Genomic DNA, 22,859 nt, shown 5'->3' on the forward strand with positions numbered 1-22,859 from the left:
TTAAAGTGCAGATTCTCATTCAGCAGGTCTGGGGAAGGAGGCTGATATTCTGCATTTCTAACGAGCTGCAAGAAGGCAGTTGTTGCTGGCCCCTGCCTTACACCTTGAGTAGCAAAGATGTAAAAGAGTCACCAATGTTAGGGCTGTGGAGTCAGACGGGCATAGGTATGGATCCAACCTGTTTTCTCACTGTGTGACCAGTCTCTCCCAATCCAGGTTTACTTGTGTCTCAAGTGGGAAATGATGCAGAAATTAAATGTGACAATAATATACATAAAGCATTCAACATATTGATTAACATGCCATTAGTCTTCCATGAGTGTAAGCTGCCATTGCAATTTTAATAATAAATCTTGCTAATTCAATGTAAATTAGTCAAAGATGTTTGTTTTATCATCCTTGCCATTTTATTTTGCTGATTTTGTTTCTATGCAGATTGAAGCAATGTTTCTATTTCTATCATATAACACATCTGGAAGATAAGAAAATGGAGTCATTTCCCTACCAAATACCCAGCCCATGCAGTGCTATGACCATAGTCCTTAATAAGATATTGTGACATTAATGAACATCAAGACATCTGAATGAGGGTTTATTTCCCCCGCCCCCAGATATTGGCCATTATGTTGACAGAGCTGGTGCACCCAGAGCTGGGTTGATGTGATTTAAAACTGGGAGATTACTCTGAAAATTTCAGCCCAGGTAGGCTGTTTGACATCACAGGAACCAGCATCCCATTGGCTGAATTGCTTGGATTTCAGCTACTTGATACATGCGCTCCAAGTGTACCTAGTGATGTAGTAGCCTGTTTTGTTCTGCCCTAGTTTGCTTGGATCATCTTTAAAGTTTATCTTGGAAAAAGCAAAGGCCCTGAGGGCAGGGTGATGTTTAACTGGTGGGCAGATACTATGGCATAATAGGTAATCCCTGAGATTTTGGAGTCCTGTAGACCTGGGTTCAAATACTAATTCTACGACTTAATACCTGTGTGACCTTGGGTCACTTGCCTAACCTCTCTGAGTCTCAGTTTTCTCATAGCTTCACCAGTGGGAATTCCTTTTCTAGCAGTCAATGGCCTTAATACCATGTGCCCTGTCATAGGTGAAGCTAGAGTCAAGTACATGTGGCCTTAATATCACGTGCCCTGTTCTAGGTGAAGCTAAAGTACTGGTCCCTGCAGGTCAACTGTGATGGTTTAAGGCATTATTCCATGTCATTGGTACATGTTTTGACTAACAATATAAATTCACATTAAAAACTTTATTTTAAATACAGCCTGCTAGTGTTTGAGTGCAAAGAACTTCTGATGATTTTTATTTTCTATTAAGACTATAGTGAATATGAGATCCCTCGGTCATGTGTGGTAAGTCTTTGGGAAGAAAAGAAAAAGGTTTTGTAGACAATGTAGGATATTGCAGCTCTCAAATGCAAGAAAAACTGTCATTTCACATCTACTCATTGGTGTTATTCTCCCTCTATTTTTCAGATGAGAAGCTGAGGCACAAAGATGACAAACATCTTACCCAAGGATAGCAGGTCATGAATGGCACTGTGGAAATTGGAATTCATGTAATCTGATCCCAGAGAACCTGCCTTGAATGGCCATTTGCCAGACTGCACAATTTTCTCTCACAAGATATTAACTTTTTGAACTAGTAAAAGAGAAGAGTCAATGGCTCCAGTTAATTCCAGGAGCAAAATCTTATCTTTTCGTGTACAGTGTAACTGGAGGAATTAGAAGTTGTGTGTGAAAAGTGGTATGTATAAGAAATGTACATAATATTGGCAGCATATCTGATTATAATTAATGCCTATTGTCCTGGTTATTTTGCAAATGCCCTCATCAATCTACATGAAAAGTCTTTGTGATTCTAATAGTAATGACCAGTTTTTATGATTTATAATTCCCAAATGGTATGTCTGGAGACCCAATCAGTGAGCAAAACTACAAAGTGTTTCAGCTTATATGGTTTAGGGCCAACAGAAATACCAGTAGCTCCCATCTCTGAGTCCCATAGCACAATTTGATTAATTAATTGATTCCTTCATTCACATTCACTTTTTCACCCTCTTTTGACAGATCTCATTTTAATTTTTGGCATTGTCTATAAATACCTTCAGCTTGAATGGGTGGCTAATTACCTTCTTCTAGACTCAGGAAACTTGCATTGCAGCTCTGTGGCTGGGTTTTTTTGTTTTGTTTTTTGTTTTTATTCCTGTGTGGCTTACAGCTGGTCACACTGACTGCTAGCTGGTGAGCACAATAGAATAGGATTCAATTTAGTAAATATTCACTGGAAGATCTATTCTGTGTTGGGGCCATGCTGGTTCTGGAAATACAGAGATGCATAAAATAATGGTAAAAATAATGGCAACAGCAGTTATGGATGGAATCGTGTCCTCCTCACCAACCCCCAACTACATTTATACATTGAAGCTCTAATCCCTGCAACTGTATTTGGAGATAGGTCCTTTAAGGAGGTTCAGTGAAGTTCAATGAGGTCATGAGGATGAGGTCCTGATCTGGTACAACTGGTGCTCTAATAAGAGGAGGAAGAGACACCAGCGATCTCTCTCCATGCACACAGACGAAAGGCTGTGTAAGGACACAGTGAGAAAGTGGCATCTACAAACCAGAAGAGAGGTCTCACCGGAAACCAACCCTGCTGAAACCTTGATCTTAGACTTCCAGCCTCCAGAACTGTGAAAAAATAAATGTCTGCTGTTTAAGCCACCCAGCCTGTGGTATTTTGTTATGGCAGTCTGAGCAGTACAGCAGCCACAGCAGCTAACTTATTTGGAGAGAGTGCTCTAGGGGAGACACTGGGCTGGACACTGGGGGTGACTGAGATGTATAAGCCGTGGTCCCTGCCCTGATGGGTACACCAAGTACCCAAGGAGGTGAGCACATGTATTCAAGCCCCAGAATGCAGAACAAATGGTGCTAAGTGGAGAGAGCAGACTTGGGCGCAATTCACATGGGTGATGTGACCTTCAGGCTGTGTTGGGTTAAAAGGGAAGGAGGCCAAGGGCTTCCCACAGCTGAAATCCAACTCTTGGTCTTATCTGTTTGATCTTGTGTCTTAAACTTCCTGACTGGGTTCTTCCTAGCCAAGCCCTGCTTTACTGTGTAACATATTGCAGGGTCTAAACGATGGCAATGCATCTACATATTAAATTACAGTGATCTGGAGCATTTTGTTTCACACAGGCATCAGTTAAAGGTTTAAATTCTCTCATTAGAATTTTTATAGCCGTATAGAGGTGTGCCACTAGGAAAATGGAACTCGCTGTTTTTCTTCTCATCCGAGCAAAAGGGTGACTATTTTGTTTTGTAATGAGTGCATAGCATGGGCCATTGGTTGGAGTTGTGATGGCCTATAAATGATTTCCGGTGTGGTTCAAGCCTCTTGAATCCTCCAGACCTGCTTGTCTGGGTGGACAGGGATGCTGCGTTAGAAATGGCCAGGAGCCAGGGCTCTGGAGTTGGATGGGTCTGGATGAAGTGTCCTTCATCCAGCAGCTGTGTGGCCCTGAGCAAAGTACAAAATCTTTTAGTGTCTCAGTGACCCAGCTAGAAAGGATAATTGTGATTCTTAGAATTAAGTGAAATGGTGCACTTACATTAAAATGCTAGGCATGGAGCCTGACACACGATAACAGTTCAAAATCTTGTTTTTTGGTCTTAAAATTTGAAGAAACCTGGAAGAAATCTAATTGTTACTCTTATGCAACCATTGTGAAGTAGGGCTGAAACAATGCCAATTCAACAATCAATTGAAGATGCCCCTGTATATTTCATATGGCTTCTATAAGGACCAAATGAAATAGCATAGACCTATGTCTGGATTCTGGAATGTCTTCAATAAATGTCAGTTTCTCATTCCTTCTTGTCAAGAGCAGATATTGTCTCTATCTGGATTAACAGTCATTATTCTGGGCTCCTTCCCACTCTGACTCTTCATGCATTAACCTTGCAAAATGGGTTAAGAGGAGTCTGTATTATCAAAGCTCCCTTGAATACACCTGTGAGCCATATATGGAGATTAAATCAAACGTTATTAACTTTCCAATTACTTCCAGGTCAAAGGTGATATTACTGAAAATACAGCCAACATAGATTTCTAGTATGATTATTCCTTAATTCCGTGTGGGAACCTGAAGTAACCTGGCCTGCTCTACTTAAATAATTCAGTTCAAGGGCTACCTGGTGTACAAGCTGTAGCATCTGACTTTAAAGCACCTGCAGCCTATTCAAGAGCAGGTATGTAAAAACATGAAATAAACTTTAGTGGAATAATAGGCTATGTGTCTCGGCCATGCAGTGTTTATAAATAGCGAGTACCTACACTATGGCTGATGAGCTCCTATTCATCCTTCAGCCAGACCCAGATGTCAGCTCAGAAATCAGTTCTTCTTGGAAGCTTTTGTGTACCACCCTTCTTATATCCCCGTCCACACACTCATGGTGTAACTCCCTACCATCTGCTCTCCTAGGATTCTGTAATTTTCCTTCTTAGAGTTTATCTCTGTTTACTTGCTTACCATTCTATCTTCAGTGCCAAGCAGCTTGGCACACAGTAGGTGTTCAATACAGGCTAGTTAATCAGCTGGCTGCATTCGGTGGAATGGGTTTGGCTTTCCTATAGGTAATGGCACAAATTCCATGTGGGAAAGAAATTGCTAACAATAAAACCTAGATTAGAGGATTCCGACCAATAGTGTTTTCACTACTTATGACAAAGTCACGTTCCCACAGTTGATTCTCCAGATCAGGGTGCCACATATGGGATAGTGGCTCCTTTAGGATTTAAAAAGCAATGGTACAGGAAGACATTCTACCACCTCTGAGTTCCAAGTGCTGATGAAATGGCAAAATTCAGTTGAAGAATAGACTTCTGTCCAGTAGAGGGAGCTCCCTCATTAAAAAGTCACACGTCCTTGCTGGAAAAACTCTGGGTTAGGTTTTCATAAACTTCTCTTTCTTCTTAGAATCATAAAATCTCAGAACTAGGAAGGACCAGAAATCATCTAGTCTAACCACTCTCTCAGAGCGAGAATTCCCTCTAGAACCAAGGCTGTTAGCCTGCCTCTCCTCTTTTAGCTCCTTCCCTTTCCTCACCAAGATGCCCCCTTCTCTCTTTTAGAAATATTTATTAAACACCTACTGTGCGCCTGGCACTGAGAATATAGAGACCAACACGATGAGCATGTACCTACCTCTTTTTCTACTTACAGCCTTGCTTGATTCCCTCCCAAGTCCGGGAAGCTCCTTACTCCTTGAGGTGGGATGTTATGCTCATTCTCTCTCTGAGATGCTCTGACTGTTCTTTAAAAAATTTTTTTTGAGAGATGGGGTCTCACTATGTTGTTCAGGCTGGTCTTGAGCTCCTGGCCTCAAGTGAGCCTCCCACCTTGGCCTCCCAAAGTGCTGGGATTACAGTTGTGAGCCGCTGTGTTTGGCCTTCTGACTGTTCAAACATTCCTTCCATGAAGCCAGAATCTATTCCCTAATACTGTCCATCCTTTGATTCCAATTTTTGCTTCAGCATTGTAACTAGCACACAATGGGCTTGGAGCCATATGAGCATTCTGCCCCCTGAGTTCCCTTCAGATATTTTTAAAACTAGCTTGGGCTCCCTTGAGTGGCTTCTTTCATTGCCATCACTGTTTGATCCTGACCTTGGATTATGAACCTTCCTTCTGAGGCCTGAGGTGGGCTGCTTGAAGTCCTAGCAGCTAATATGCCTTACCACAGACAGAATTTTACAAGTCAGCAAAACTGGACTTTAGCTTCCTTAGTAACATTTCTGAGTCCTCTTCCCTCTTCCAAAATTTCTATATTTAGGAGCTCAGAGTGGTTCTGTTACCATTTTGAGGTTGACCACACCCAAACCTCATCTAATGTGTCTGTTTACTGCAGGTATACGGGAATTCAATGAAGAACACTTCCCTGGGAGAGTAGAAGTTTAAAAGGAAAGTGTAGGAGACAGCCATCTGAACCTAAGCGGTGTAGTGTATCAGGAAAAATGGTCTTGAACAAAACCAAACCGGAATAAAGAATCACCACCCAAACAGGAGAGAAATCAACAAGAGGGCACCTGGCTAGGCCTGGCATGTGGCTGCTGCTCAGAAAATCTAAAAAGTGAGTTTGAATGAATGAATGGATGAACATATTACAAATTTCCTGATCCTGATGAATGACATTCTTAGGTTCTGAGAACGTATGAGTGGGCAAACTTGTTTGATAGCCTCTGAGGAGGTGTGGAAAATGAAAGGAGTACTGCATGATGAGATGAGAAGTATGTTGTGATAAAAATATATATATACCTGTATTTATAGATTATTATATATCCACATAGACCAATTGTACTCGATTTCAATGCAATATAAACCAAATTGACTAATGGAAAATATCTTAAGGATTATCAAATTTAGGGTGGTAAAGAGACTTAAGCCAGTGTGCCAGTCCTGTTCTATTGATAGGGCTTCTCTCTGGAGAAGAATTGTGACACTTAATTTTGGCTCAGTTGAAAATGATTGATTAGTGATGCCTGCCGTGGGTCTGGGAATGGGTCATGGTGATACATATGTCAGGGATTTGTTATCCCTGAGTAGTCCAATGGTCTCTCTTTTCATAGGGCAGAGGCTTACTCAAAGTCATACGGCAAGTTTATAACAAGGTATGTGGGTGTCTTAACTCAATTCCAGTGCTCATCTCCACCACATTGCCCATTCTGACTCTTTGAGTGTGTCCTAGCTTAATATTCCTCTTATTGGGGGAGAAAGAAGCAGTGAGAGAGAATTTCCTCTGAGAGAAAGTGTCGATGACATGCTCATTGATGTAGTGATCATGTACAGTCATCTTGAACCACTTGAAGGCCTGGGGGTCTACCCCTCTTACACCACGCTGACTGAGTGCCAGATAGGATAGAATGGTGGTCCAAACCCTGCAGAGGCAAGTAGAAGGTGGGTCAACGGACATTGGATGAGCTTAACTCACAGATCAGAAGTGACTGAGTCAGCCAGGTGCTAATTTGTTAGGGCTGGGAGGAGGGAGTCAGGGGCAATCTTGAAACTAGGGAGAAGACTCCTTTTTTGTTTCTTTCTCACAAGAAGCCATAGCCCTGGGAGGAGCTTTTCAAAGAAACTGCAGGAGTATAGAGACCGCACTGGGAATCTTCCCAGCCTTCATTTTCTTTCTGCCAGCATTCACTGAGTATCTGCTTTGTGTAGGGAGATGAGGTCATGCAGAAGTGGGGATGGTGCCTTCATTCTACCTTTCTAAGAGCACTGAGAATTTCAGGGATACCATGATCATTTGGTTTTCTTCAAACACTGTTTGTTTGTTTGTTGAAGGAAAATTTCTTCCCCCTAAAATTAAAGAAACTAAATGGGGGCTGGTGTTTGAGTTAAAACTAACCAGAGGCCTCCTTAGCATATATGGCCCAGCCTTTTTACTTTGGACAAGATACTTAATCTCTTTGTGCCTCAGTTTTCTCATCTGTAAAAATGTACCCACCTCCTAGGTTGCTGTGAGGATGAAATAAGTGGATTTATGCAAAGCATTTGGATGGATGCCTGGTACATAGTAAATGCTACATATGCATTGGCTATTTTTTAATTAAGTAAAAACTGTATATATTTATGGTATACAACACAAAGTTTTTATGTATGTATACACTGTGGAATGACTAAATCAAGCTATTGATATTCATATGCATTACCTCACATACTTACCACTTGTGTGTGTGTGTGTGTGTGTATGTGTGTGATGTGAACACTTAAAATCTATCCTCTTAGCATTTATTAGCCCTGCAAACTTGGGTTAACACTGTGATTTTTTTTTTTTGCCTCCTTGTTTTCATACTTTTTAAGATAACTTATACCATGGGTTTCCCCATGGAGAGAAGGAGAAATAGGTATATAGGAAAAAAAAAGACATCTCCTTTTTCTGAAGCTAAAGATTTAAAACATTTGAGATGAACCTTCTAAATCAAGAATGATAATCTTCAATTACTTGACAGTGCAGCCACAGATTGAAGTAAGTACTTTGCAGAATAGAATCAATGGAAGAACCTTGGAATTCTAAGGTTCTCAAAACTTGGTTGGAATGACCTGGTGCATATTTTGAAGCACCAATTGTGCTGTTATAGAATTCTCTTCCGGGCAGATAATGAATTGATAAGATTTTTTTTTTTTCTGGCTACCACACTCATGGGTTATCAGGAAAGCCCAGGTACCAGAGAGGAACACAGTCATATCTGCAGCAGGCACCACTCCTGGGTCAATAGCTTCGTATTGTATAGGAGACTGGCATTTTGCCAGTTGATTCTCAAGGTGTTGAGATGGCCTTGGTTGAGGAAATATTGATCTCAGGCTGTCAGTTTCAATGGAATTCAGGAGCGAGTTGCAATAAAACAAGCTTGTATTCAGTTCTCTAGAGAGTTGCCATTCTGTTAATTTCTCTTTGCATGTAACTTTGCCTTCCATCCTGAGAAAACACAAGTTGCCTTTCTTACAAAATGGACCTTTATGGAACTGTAGGAAAATGTGTTAGGAGAAAATAGCAGAGGAAATCCATTTGAGACCTCCAGTGTTCTTTTTGCAAGCTCTGGTAGGAATAGAACGACTCCAGGGCAGTGATGATTTTCAAGCCAGGTTGTAACCAAGGTCACGTGTTCACTAGATTGCCTCATAACTGCAGTGAGATATTTCAAATGTTAGGTAATCAAATCTGATGCAGGAAGAAGAGCTTAAACTTCCAAATTAGGTGCAATACAGGCTGTCTGTGTCTTTGAGACTCCTGAGGTGATACTGAGCTGAGTGAATTAGAAGCAGGCTTTACTTTGTTTCCTGGTGTACTATCAATTAAGTAATTTCCAGAAGCAACAGCACAGATGGCATTTTACTTAGTTTTATGGGGTCGTTTTCTACCCTTTGTTATAAGAGGAAATGAGAGCAGGAGGCAATAAGACTTTCCTTATTACCCTTTTTGTACTTCCTTAATGAGCCTACTTTGCTCCTACTCTGTGTCTTCCTGGATACGAAGGACAAAAGCATTTGGTCCAGCCAGGTTCCATATTCAACCCTCAATCTATATTCATTTTTGATAAAAGATTTGGCATAATATCATAGGAAGCATTGTTTAAGAGCCAGCCCTCTAAGCTAGACCTACATCTATGACATAAGTATGTTTGATGGTATCAAATATGCATCTGGACTTCTTAAGACACATCTTAACCTATATTCATCTGCTATGGACTGAATTGTGTGCACCCCAAATTTATATATGGAAACCTTAATCCCCAGTGCAGTGGCATTTGGAGATGGGGTCTTTGGGAGATAATTAGGTGGGGCCCTAATAATGGAATTAATGTTTTATTAAGAAAGGACACCAGAGAGCTTGCTGTCTACCTCCCCCTCCCTCTCTTTGCCATGTGAGGATACAGCAAGAAGACAGCCATCTGCAAGTCAGGAAGAGGGCCCTCACCAGAAACCAACCATACAGCACCTTGACCTTGGATGTCTAGCCTCCAGAACTGTGAAAAAATAACATTTGTGTTGTTTAAGCTACTCAACCTATAGTATTTTGTTATGGCATCTCGAGCTAACTAAGATAGCATCTTAGGTATTATGAACTTTAAAATAGCACAACTAATGCACTATGGGAGCACTGGGCCAGGCTGAGTTCTGTCTAACAGAGGGAGAAAGCACCCGTCACTGATAGCCCTCTGAGCCCTCAATTTTTTCCCCCTATGCCACAGTGTCTTGAATTCAACCTTTGTAGTTTATTTCTTTGGGATTTATGGTGATTTTCTTCTTTGTGGTAGCCCTTTCTTTTATTTTTAAATTTAAATTGAAAAAGTAATACATGTACAAGGTTAGCAAACAAACAACAGTAACAACATTACAAGTGGGCAAACAGTGAAAGGAAGTCTCCATCTCACTCTGTATCCCAAGATCTCCAGTTTTCTTCTCCAGAATCAACCACGTTTGACAATGTCTTTGTGTATTTTTCAGCTATTACATGCATATAAAAGCACACATGTGTATACCAACCCTCCCTTTTTAAATACCCATGTATGCATACTATCTTCAATTTTCTGTATCTTGCTGGCAGTCTGAAGTAATGCAAAAACTACTGATAAATTAATACATCAAAGGTGTAACATTTATTTAGGACAGTTGCCCGCTGACTATAGGAACACTTCAACCTAAGGAGGTACATAGGGACAAAAGAAGGCTGAAAGTTAAGGTGAGGGATGTTAAATCCAGAATTCAAAGTCTTTGTAAGGGTTGGCCGGTACAAACCCTTAGGTACTGTGGAATTCTATGGTAATGTTATAACAATATCTCATCGCAATCACTTCACTGTTTCTTTCTTATCTTTCCTGTCTTATCTTAAATGCCACCTCAGAAAAACCTCCTCTTTCTAAAATAGGTTCCCTACAGCTCCAGCCAGAGGATTAGCATAGCTTTCTGTGTAGCCTCTAGCACAATTTCCTTCAGTTTGTGTGACAGAAACAAGAATAATTTTTGTATCTTACAAATGTGAAACATTTGATCACATTAGAATATGCGCTTTCAAACCATCACCTTTCCTCATCATTAGAAATTTTGGCATTTACTGCCTTCTATGTTCAAAACCATGCCTGCTAGACCCTGGGTCAGGGAAGATGGTGACCGGGTCTTCCTTGTTTTTATATCTTTAGTGCCTCACCCAGGATCACAGTAAACATCTGTCAAATAAAGTCAAGAGTACAGGAGAATGCAGCCTGTGATGGTGAACAAGCTACAGGAAACCCAGTTGGTAACTTGAATGTAGTCAACCCACATTTGAAGGGACCCAACCTTCACAAGGTTCTATGCTGTCCTCTGCAAGCACAGTCACAAAATCTCACATAGGCAATTTTTGAGGAAGCCACTGTTGGTACAATCTGTGTCCCTGTTCCTCTCCATGACTTTATCTGGCTTAAAATGCCAGATGCAGCATATTTTGACTCAGCATTTTGATCATGATCAAGGGATGAAAATGTTAGGTATAAACACCAGCTGCTCTGACTATAGTTCAACTGGTCTCAATCACTGCTTAATCTAGGAAGGTTTGCATCAAGCAAGAGTGGATTTACCACTGTGTTTGTTTTGTGCCTAAAAGAAGGTCTTTGGGTTTCTCTGGGGCTTTCAATAGGGTCAAGAGGATCCTCTAATAAATTGTTCTGGGGTAAGGACCTTATCTGGGGCTTCCGCCTGCTCATCTCTGAAAAGAATTCAGGGTCCCAATCACACTTGCATTTTATTCGCAAGAGAGAGCTACTCTCCGCATCATCCCTCTTCTATAAGCAGAATATAGCAAAGAAAAGTTACTACTTATCTGATCTTTCCCTATGACAATGTTTTCCCAATATTGTCCGTTGGAAAAATGTTTTTCAATATTCTCTCCATTTAATGTCTCTTCTAACATATTTCAAATTATTTGAAGCCTAGAAGCAATGTAAAAGTGATTTTATGACATGTATTAAATATTACCAATTAATTATCTTAGAGAACTTGAAATACAGATTAAAAATTCAAGGGTAGGATTTTTACCCTGCTGACATTATATTTTATTGACTATATTTACATAGAAGCCTTTTTCAGAAAGTTAAAAATTTAAACTTATTTTTTACTGAGGCTTATAGTGACTTTCTCATATCCTTTTGCAATTATTTTTATTGCCTTTTTATAGTGTCCATGATTGAGATGACGGCAAACCACTTCTCTAACCACTGAGAAGAGAATTCATAACCAGATTATCACCAAACCAGGCTGCCATCTTTGGTGTGTGGCCTCTGAGAAAGAAAGAGATGTATTGCTAAATATTTAGTTTATTATCTTCCCGAAACCTCTTGTCTTTAATTCTGCAGGAATGAACAAATCGAATGAAATGATTTCATAATGCTCATAATATTATATGATCCTAAATTATTCTAACCCTCAATGCTGAAGAGAGAGAGTATATTTATTTTAATTCATTAAGGAGGCAATAATTGGGAGTCTCAATCCTTGCAGGAAATGAAACAATTAAGAAATCACAAAAATCAAAGGCAGTAAGATGCCTAAATATAAACAGCAATGACATCCAGAATGCCACAGTTAGGTACTTGTTACTAAGTACCACATATGCAACAGGTAGCTACAGAAATGTAGCTGCCTGGCATCAGAAGCATATAATATATTTTTTTTGTTCTTGTATCTTTTAAACCAGGAATTCTTTCAGGCTTTTGGAAAAATGTTGACCTTGATTTTCTGAAGGCATGCTGCATAGATAGTATAAGGATTACTTATCACTGTTTTTAAGATACTGGGGCTGGGAAGAATTGGGAGGGATTTGCCAAGCAGACAATGTGAAGAAGGCAGTGACAGTTCACACACAGGGCATGGCATACTCAGTGTTATCTGGAGTGAAGATGATGAGGGCTTGAATGCTTCTGAGACATGCCTCAACATTGTGCTTTATGTGGGGAGGAGCTGTGTGGTTTTTGTCAGATAGGCAGCTTAGAAGGGCCACCTGGGTAGTCGAGTGGAGAAAGAATGCACCCAAGAGAGACTTGGGGCAAGAAAGAGACTGTTGGAAGACTATTGCAGGAGACAGATGAGAAGATACTGACAAAAAGGACTCAGTGCAGAGATTGGAACTACAAGATACGGTGGCAGGTTGCCTGTGGACAGTAAGCATGTGTGTGTGTGTGTGTGTGTGTGTGTGTGTGTGTGTGAGAGAGAGAGAGAGAAGAGAGAGAGGGGACAGTAAGGAGAAAGAGGAGGAGGTGGAGGTAGAAAAGGAGGGAAAAGAGAAGAGAGATAAGGAAGAGGCAAAAAGAAAGAGGGAGAAAAGAAACAGAGGAATAAAGAAGAGGAGGAAAAGAAGGATTGGAATATTTCTGAGATTCCTATCTTTGGTAAATATTTGACTGAATTTTTCTATTAACCTTGCTCTTCTATCTCCATATACATTAGACATAAAACTGCTAGATGCCAAATGAACATCTTATTGTTTTGCTCATTTGTATGTTTTGAAGACAGTTTGTTTAACCAGATTAAAATGTGCAATGACTCCTTGGCTCCTTACCATGACATTTAAAGTTTAGCTTCTTGTCCTTCTTTTTGTCTCTAATTTTCAAGTGCCCTGATTCATTATTTATTAAACAAAGGTTTATGGAGTACTGATTCTGTGCCAGGCATTGTTCTGGGGGCCTCAGGATATGATGGTGAACAAGGCAAACAAAATTCCCTAGCCTCACAGAGCAGCCTCTCTTTTGCACTCTTGGAATCTCAGAGTTTTGATTAAGTTTTGCAGGAGAGTCAGGCTGGACCACTCCCAACCACCACTCTATTTTCCTTAGAAGCAATTAAGACCTAAAACCTACCGAAGAATAAATCTCATCCCTAAGTCACTCGTTTTGCTTTTCTCTCAAAGAGCCTCATTTATGATATTGAGGACTCAGAGCCTCCCTGAAGCTTTGATGTTCATAATAATCAGGAATTGGCCCCAAATCCTAGAGAAGAGCACAGACTTAGCTTTGTGGCTAATTATTTATTTAGCAGGAGGCAAAAGTTCTACAATTGGGATGTGATAGCACAGTGTCCAGAAAAAGTGCATCCAATTGCAATGAACCAATGAAGCTTTTCTTCCACTCAACTAGGGAAAGTTTTGTTTTGCTTTATTTTAGTTTTAAAAGTGCTAAGTTTTCAAAAGACTTTTGAAGGAGGGGCTGGCCTGGAACTGGGAGGCCAGCCATTCTCAATGTTAGAGGATCACACAAGTTGGCAGACAGAAGGCTGGAGAAGGCATGTGTGTGGGGATATGGGAGTGGAAGGCATGTTTCTTAATCACCTGAAGAACCAGGCCTGTGGATCCTTTGTAAAGATATGAGAGAAAATGTGATGAACTGGATTGCTTGCTGGTGTCCTGGTGCCTGATGAGTTTAGAGAGCATTTTTTCTATTTCCCTTAATGTTTCTCTGCAAGTTCCATCTCATTTCTTGCTTTAATGGGGACATTCTTTATGCCTGAACAAAACCCCTACTGCTAGAATTCAAGCCTGTTACCTCCACTGCTCTTCTCTGCCAGGATTCCAGTAGGAGGGAGTAAAGGAGCTCCCTGCTGCAGGCTCAACGACTGTGTCAACCACCTGCAGAGGGCCCCACCCTGACTACCAGCCTCTGGCTGGCCCACTGGGTGGAGACCACAACTCTCCACTCCCTCTTTCATAACTGCAGGATCCCAGATTGTGTCACTGTGATGTGTGCACTAAGAAGGCAGCTGAGTTTATTTTAGTTCATGGCAATATGATGCACTTTTGTTATGCACTGTGCTAGCCACTGACTCAAAGGAAGTGCACAAAGTGGCATCTAGTCATTGGGTTAGTCATGGGTAGAAAGCTGTTTTACCAACAGAGGAATGTATAAAGTGCCATGGCAAGATGGTTGGAAGAGCAATTAATTCTACTGGAGGTTGTAGAGCAAGGTTTAGCAAGGAGGTGACATTTCTATTGGGACTTTAAGGATGAATAGATTTGCCAGGGATACAGGGAGGGTGGTATTCAAGAATGAAAGAACATGAAGAAATTCTCACTGGAAACATTCCAGACTATCCATAAGTCCAGGATCTAGTATATTATCTCTATGCACTTGACACTAATGAAAGAGAGCTCTAAATACAGGTTTGAATGCCATGCTGTGGAATAGTATGGATTTAATATTTAGAGGGAAATCAGAGGTCTGTAAGCAGATGAAAAATGGAATTGATTCTGGTTTTGGAAATACCTCTCTGGTAGGAATGTAGAGGGTAATTGTAGAAAATACAGAGATGAAAGCAGGGAGCCCAATTATAAGATGATTGAAAAAATGCAGGTGAGTCATGATGTGAACTTGGGCTAGAGTCTTATCTCCAGTCTGAAGCTCTCTCCTGAATTCCAGCCCTTTATATCTAACTGTTTACTTGATATCTCCACTTACATGTCTAATAGACATCCCAAATTCAGCATGACCAAAACAGATCTCCTGATCTTGCCTTCCTCAAACCTGCTCCCTGCATCCTTCCTCATCTCAGTTGATGGCAACTCCACCCTTTCAGTTGTTCAGGATGCAATCTTGGAGTTTCCCTTGATTTTTCTCTTTGACACCCCCATTTAGCCAATCAATACCCCACTGGCTCTACCCTCCTCACCATCCCCCTCACTCACTCCCCTTCTTGCCTGCTGGGCTCACACTTCCACAAACACCCAGGCAAACTCCAGCCTTCCTTTGGGCATCTGCTCCAGGTGATCCAATCCTGCTTCCCCCAGATATCCACCTGGATCACTCCCTCAATCCCATCACTCACTGCTCAAACCTCATCTTCTCAGGAAAGCTTGCCCTGTCCACCATATCTAACAAGACTCCTCCTCTTCCCCAGTATAGCTCATCCACTTAACTGACTCTCTTTTTTTTTATTTTCCATAGCATGCATCACCTCCTAGCATGCTATGTAATTTTCATATTCATTTTATTTATTGTTTATTGTCTGTCTTTCCACACTCAAATGCAGCTCCAATGTAGGCTTCTTAGTCTGTTTGCTCACTACTATATCTCAAATCACCTAGAATGCCTGACACAGTATAAGGACTCACTAAATACTAGATAAGTAAATGAATGGGTAGTTTACTGGAAAAAAATGTCAGATATAGATTAGCAGTATGGAAATTGCACCTTTTCACATCCCATTGGCTTTGAGGGTGGAGAAAAGAAAAGAGTAAAAGAATGATTCTGGGATCCTTAGCTTGGGATGATGCCTTTACTTGGTATGAGAAAGGCAGGGGAAGAAATATATCTGGGGGGAGTTAATGAGTTCTACTTGGGTCATGCTGAGTCTGAATGCTTGTGCAATATGCAAGTTCAGTTTCCTGACTTATGGATTTTTCTTAACAGAGAAATCAGGCTAGAATTAAAGTTTTGATGGTCACCAACTATGCAGTGGATGAGATCTCTCAGAGAGGGAACCAAAGGAAAGGAGAGAAGGAGGTGAAAAGATGCCGCAAAGCACCACCTTTATTTATGGGGCATACCCAGGGAAAGCCAGCATGCGCTAGTCAGCATTCTTGAGTGCACAGTTTGGTCCCCTTGGCTTACTTAGACACTTCTTTGGAAGCTGGAGAAAGAGGCAGATGGGTGAGGAGGGAGAGTGAAATCATCTGAGCAACTTTTATCACATAGATTGGGTAAGTCTGGGTAATATTTAAGTTTCCTCCTAGGCCTCTGTGTCCTCCAGCCATCCTTGTCCACAGCTTCTTGAGTCTTACTTGCAGAATGTGTGCCTCAAGCTTTGGGGTGACTTCCCTATCAAGATTGCAGACCCTGGAGCCCTATTCCAGAGCACTAAAAGCACCAGCAATTGTTTTCTTCACTGGCTGAGTTGTCATAAAGGCAGTCTTGCCTATATCATATGCATTTCACATTCCATGATCTGTCTGAGACAATTTGCTACAAAGCTTCAGGTTCCAATTTCTCAGAACAGTCAGAGATCAGTTAAATGAATTTTGTGTGTTTACAAGAGCCGATGATAGTTGCTTCAGCAAATGACTCTTTAAGGAAATTCAAACAAAAAGCCATTTTCTTTTCTGTTTCTTTCTTCTCTTTTCTTTTTTTTTAGAAACTTCTCAGGGAAAAGGCAATGAATGTATATGCAAGGTTTCATATTAGCTTCAGAAATCAAGGCTGGATGGAAGGCACACATTTGGGCTTGTATTTAGTAGTCACCACTACTGAGAGCCTAGGACCCTGATAAATGCCTGCACCTGCATCTTAATACCATGGGAAGCTATTGTTAAACTGGTTGTGCCCACTCAAGTCTGTGAGGACCTTTTGAAAGAGTAATTTTAGAGAGGGAATTGATTTCTTCACTTCATGGGCAAGTGCAAAGAAAATTTGGGGTGTTATTTTTTCTTCCTCAGTAGAGAAAGGATTTTCTAGATGTGATAGCCATTACCTTCAAAGCGGGTCTTCAGCCCTGCTGTGTATTTAACAAGCTATGTATTTGGGTCTCTTCCCTTTCGCAGCATCTCCCTTTCTCCTTCAGTTGTCACCTACTTAGGCACTAGAGCTCCCATGGTCCCCTCTGTCTTTTCAGTGCAGGTACAGCTGCTGCAAATGGACAATGTCATGTGCAGATATGTCTCATGATTAATAGCAACGATAGCAATAACGACAGTGCTGTTATTGTTGTCGTGGTAACAGAGGTATCTGTTAACTAGTGCTACAATAATGGTGCATAACAAAGCACTTCAAACTCAGCGGCTTCAAATAATAGTTATTTATTCTTACTAACCTGGTGGTGGGTGGCCTGGTAGTGGGTTGTTATAGGCTGGGTGAAGCTGAGTGGTTGTGTTCATGGTGCAGATCCAGCTGGATCTGGTTGGGACTGGGGAAGAGTGGGAGTTCTTCTCATGGCAATGACAACCATGTAAGAGAGTAAGTGACACTGCAAAAATCACTATTACATCAAGTCTGTGTACATCCCATTAGATGAAACAAGTGACTTGGCCAAGTCTAAATTCAAAGGATGAGGAAGCATAATCTGCCTATTATGAGAACAAAGAAAGTCAAGTGGCCAAGTCTAATATCAATCAAGCAGGTAAGTATATTCCTTGTGTGGGAGGGCAGTAGGGGATGGATATTTGGCAAACAGTAGTCTATTCGATCACAGCCATCTGCCAGTTGAGGGGCATGTGCAAGGTTCCAACATATTTAGTAGCTTATGCATTCAGCTAACACTTATTGAGCCTCTACTATGTGTCAGGCATGGTGCTGAACACTAACATTATCATAATGCAAATGCAGAGGAAATTGGAGCCCATGAATCCAGAGATCCTGCTAGGAGATCCAGCTGATGCATAATCTGATGGATCAAGAGGCAGATTGAATCTTGGGCTCTGGGAAGGGAGTAGGTTTAAGGTTGTGGAGGTCTATATCTTGGGGGCAGTGAATATAGTTGACATTTTTCATACTTCAAAGACTAAGCTCTTTCTACCAGCCTCTGGCCTTCCGAGATACGCCAGGAAAAATGATCTTGGTATATAGAGAATATGCATACCTGGGGTCCTAAGTTCAGAAAAGACTCATCATAAGTGTATTAGGGAGACTGACTGCGCCAGATAAAGAGGTCAGCCAGGACTTTGTCAGATCCAGACATCAGCTCTCGGGATTCAAGGCCACCAGAGAGATGGCTGCCATCCTAGGGAATTCTAGGACTTAGTGGTATTCAACCCAGTAGAATGTGATGTGACAGTAGCTTCCAGAACTCATGGAAGTAGTAGATAGGATAACTGGATGGTGGAAGAACTAGGCCTTGTGTCTATATTTTCTGTAGTTGTGATTGACTGATACATGTAAACTTGATTTTTAATTTGGTCATGATTGATACTTAAAGGTATTTTTAATTGATTCATATACATGTTTCTGGTGGCCATCCTGATTGTGTTTCATAACAAAAGAATAAAGCTAAGTAGGCAAATATTTCATCCACTAGCATCAGTGTGGTACAAAGTGCTAAGACCTATTTCAAATGGGGAAGCTCTGTTAGAGAATCAAGAGATTGGAAAATAAAATAATTAATGAGCTGGGAAGGGAGTTTTCATTGAGTCTTTTGGCAAAGGGATAAAGTAAAGGTTGGTGAGTATTGCTGGATGGCAACAGTCATCATGAAAAATATAATACAAAAAATAAAACTGAGATGCATTTTTTTTTTTTTTTTACTGATTTGGACAGTATTGATTAGACAGTAAACTAATTTTCAAAGTTTCACTGGATTGAGGCCTAGGAAGTCCAGTGTTGGCCCCTATGCTTTATGAACACTTTATGTTTCATATGTTTAACTCCATACATAGAGTGGATAAAAGAAAAACATGCAAATTTATGCAGAATCTGTTATATCATGTTAAAAAAAACTTTTTGTTTTTTTTAACTATGGCAATGACTTTTAGAACCATTTCTAAGCCCCTATATAAAGTTTTATCCTTAAGGAATGCGAATCTACCATTTAAGGTATCTGTAGAGCAGAGAGGTCAGCAAATCCCAGGGTGAGAGCAAAATCTATCCAACCTGTTTTTGTAAATAAAATGTTATGGCTTTTTTTTTCTTGTTGTTTGCTTTTTTGAGACAGAATCTTACTCTGTCACCCAGGCTAGAGTGCAGTGGCATGATCTAAGCTCATTGCAGCCTCCTTCTCCTGGGCTCAAGTGATCCTCCAGCCTCAGCCTCCTGAGTAGCTGGGACTACAAGGAGGGGCCGCCACACAAAGCTAATTGTTTTATTTTATTTTTGTAGAAACAGTTTCCCCATGTTGTCTAGGCTTGTCTCAAACTCCTGGACTCAAGCGATGCACCTGTCTCGACCTTCCAAAGTGCTGGGATTACAAGCGTGAGCCACTGCACCCAGCTATAAATAAAGTTTTATTGGAACACAACCCTGCTGCTTCATTTACATACTGCCCATGGCTATTTCTGTGCTATAGCAGCAGTGTTGAGTAGTTCTTATAATGTCCTTATGGCCTGCAAAGCCTAAAATATTTGCTATCTGGCCCGTTACATAAAAAGTTTCTTCCTCCTGCTGCAGAGGGAAGACTGGGTAAATTAGCACGCACATACCTGAGGGTAAGAGGCAGAATTTCTTCTGCTGGTAAGTAACAGGATCTTTTCCAGAGCCTGGGTCTGAAGACCCCGGGTGTAGATGGAACTTCAGTTATGACTGGATCCGTGAGTTCAAAGGATGCCACTGCTATGGTTTAGATATGGTCTGTTTGGCTCCTCCAAGTCTCACATTGAAATTTGATCCCCGGTGTTGAAGGAAGGGCCTAATGGGAGGTGTTTGGATTGTGGTACAGATTTCTTATGAATGGCTTGGGGCCATTCTAGCAGGAGTGAGTGAGTTCTTACTCTTAGTTTCTCATGAGAACTGGTTGTTGAAAAGAGCCTGGCCCCTCCTCCTCTCTCACCATGTGATCTCTACATGCCAGCCCCTCACCGGAAACACATGCTGGTGCGGTGCTTCTTGTACAGCCTGTAGAACCCTGAGCCAAATAAATGTTTTTTATTTATAAACTACTTAGCCTCAGGTACAGCCTCTTTACAGCAACACAAATGGACTAAGACAGTCACCAAGCCTCTCTTATTCCCCACCTCTTGCTTCTGCCTTCTGCTATATTAGCTTCATTCTCAGGCAGGCTCTCTCTACATGGTAGAAAAGATGACTATTATTATAACTGGACTTATATAGGATCCTTAGATTTTACAGCTACTGAAGGAAAGATGTCCTCTATTTCCCAGCATCTATTACAGCCCCTATGCCCACTCCACAGATTGAGCTTGGTGCCCAACTGGAGAAGTTGCTGTGCTCAGGAGGGTAAAGGTGCTGTACTAAGCATGTTGTGTTGCATGCTCTTCCTCCACTCAGGGGAACAGAAGAGAAGGGCCGTGTGTTTGATAGGCCCGACAGCAGGGGGAGAGGGGTTCCCAACAGAAATCAAAGCAAAATTAAGGATAGCTGAAAATTTGAAGACAGCCTAGAATTCAATAATTCTTGGGAGGCTTATATTTCTATTATTTGGCCTCTCACTGTGATTTCTCCCAGCTGCTTAGTTTTCCATCTTTGTCTGTCTTGCATCTTGCAATTCCTGTTTTTTTTTTCTCTATTATTGCAGTTGACCCTTAAACAATGTGAAAGTTAGGGGCACTGACCCCCCATGCAGTCAAAAATCCATGTGTAAATCTTGACTTTCCAAAAACTTAACTGGTTAATACTGTTGACCAGAAGACTTACTGACAACATAGAGTCAATTAATACATATTTTATATGTTCTATGTATTATATACTGTATTCTTACAACAAAGTAAGCTAGAGAAAAGAAAATGTGAGTAAGAAAATCAGAAGGAAGGGAAAATATATTTACTATTCATTAATTAGAAGTGGATCATTATAAAAGTCTTTATCCTCATTGTCCTCACACTGAGTAAACTGAAGAGGAGGAGGAAGAGAATGGGTTATTCTTGCTGTCTCAGGAGTGGCAGAGGTGGAAGAGATGCGTGATCTAGGCTCATTGCAACCTTCCCCTCCTAGGCTCAAGTGATCTTCCCTCCTTAGCCTTCTGAGTAGCTGTGACTACAGGTGGGCACCACCATGCCCGGCTAAGAAAATCATAAGGAAAAGGAAATATATTTACTATTCATTAAGTAGAAGTGGATAGTCATAAAGGTGTTTATCCTCCTTGTCCTCACATTGAGTAGACTGAAGAGGAGGAGGAAGAGATGGGTTGTTCTTGCTGTCTTAGGGGTGGCAGAGGTGAAAGAGATGCAGGAGGTGGAAAGGGAGGTAGGAGAGGTAGGCAAATTTGGTGTAACTTTTATTGAAAAAAAAATCCATGTCTAAGTGGACCTGAGCAGTTCAAATTTATTTTGTTCAAAGGCCAACTGTCCTTGGCTCCATACTGTTCAGAATCTATATTTTTTCACTCCCTCCAAGTTCACTTATAGAAGACCACTGCATGGTGTAGACCTTAATGTACACATGCAGCATTTGACAGCCAAAGTAACTTAGCACGCTATAGTAAAAATAATTTAAAAATTAATATCAGGCAATACTCTCCAACTATGACTCATCATAGTGAATTTTTTTCTAAACCCATGTTTCTAAACCCAAGCACCAACTCTGTACAGTATTCTTGGTCAATTATTCTCCTTCTTTTCCTCTCAGAAAACTCCAGACTCTAATATTCCAGAGTTTATGACATTTTGTCCCTATAATATTTTTACTTTCCCTACCTTACCTCAGATTATGTCCCCAATCAATTCGTACCCTCAAAACCTTTTAAAGAACTTAGTTCTTTAAATCCATCCTGGAGAGGTCATCAACCTTATAATACCAACACAAGTTTTCAAACTATTATGCCATTGTCACAATTGTTGTAGTAGTTATTTTAACATAGATTTTACCACCAGAATAAACTCCAAGAGAGAAAGAAAGAGAGGTAGGGGCTGTAGAGGGTTTTACCTGCTTTCACATGCATATTATTCTTGCTATTCAGAACTACAGCTTTCATAAATGGTCTTTTCTATGAAGAAACTCTTTCCTGAATCATTCTTAAAATACATGGGCTTATGTGGCCAAAGTCTGAGGTCATTTGCCTTTCTTTTGCAATGAGAAGAATATGTCTCAGGTGGTTACTGGCCCAAGAAGGTGAGTAATATGTGGAGAAGTCATGAATCCAAGCCACAATCTAGAGCCAAGTCCAGGAGTCTAGAAAGAGCACAGTCTAGATCAGCCAAAGCACATTTGGCTCCTGCAGATTGAGATTAATGTTTATTATTGTAAACTATGAAATTTTCAAGGATGCCTGTTACACAGTATTATTGCAGCAGTAGCTGACTGATACATGTAGACTGAGAGTCAAACCCAGCTCATGTCCACAGATTTGATCTTTGCTTTACCACTCCTTCTTCTTACCTCTAAGGGCACTTATTTTTGTTTCAGCATACTTAGGCACTTTTTCTCTTTCTCCTTTTAGAATAACAGTTTCTAAAGGACAGAACATTTATCACTCTTGTGACCCCAAATCTCTAGAATAAATCTTTGTACCTGGTTGGTGTTCAATAAAAATTTTTGGCGAATGGTAAATTTGAGTCTCAGGTTCATGATAGCCACACATGGAAATTATGTCCTGATTACTTGCTGGTAAATAAATATCACTGGTTCCAGGTGAGACCAAGTGAGATTTAGCAATGGATTGGCACAAACTCATCTCCCTAATAATGACAAAGCTTAGACAACAGAAGTATGAGGTGAACCACAGTA

This window comes from Nomascus leucogenys, chromosome 21 (assembly GCF_006542625.1).
Source record: "Nomascus leucogenys isolate Asia chromosome 21, Asia_NLE_v1, whole genome shotgun sequence".
Taxonomy (NCBI): Eukaryota; Metazoa; Chordata; class Mammalia; order Primates; family Hylobatidae; genus Nomascus; species Nomascus leucogenys.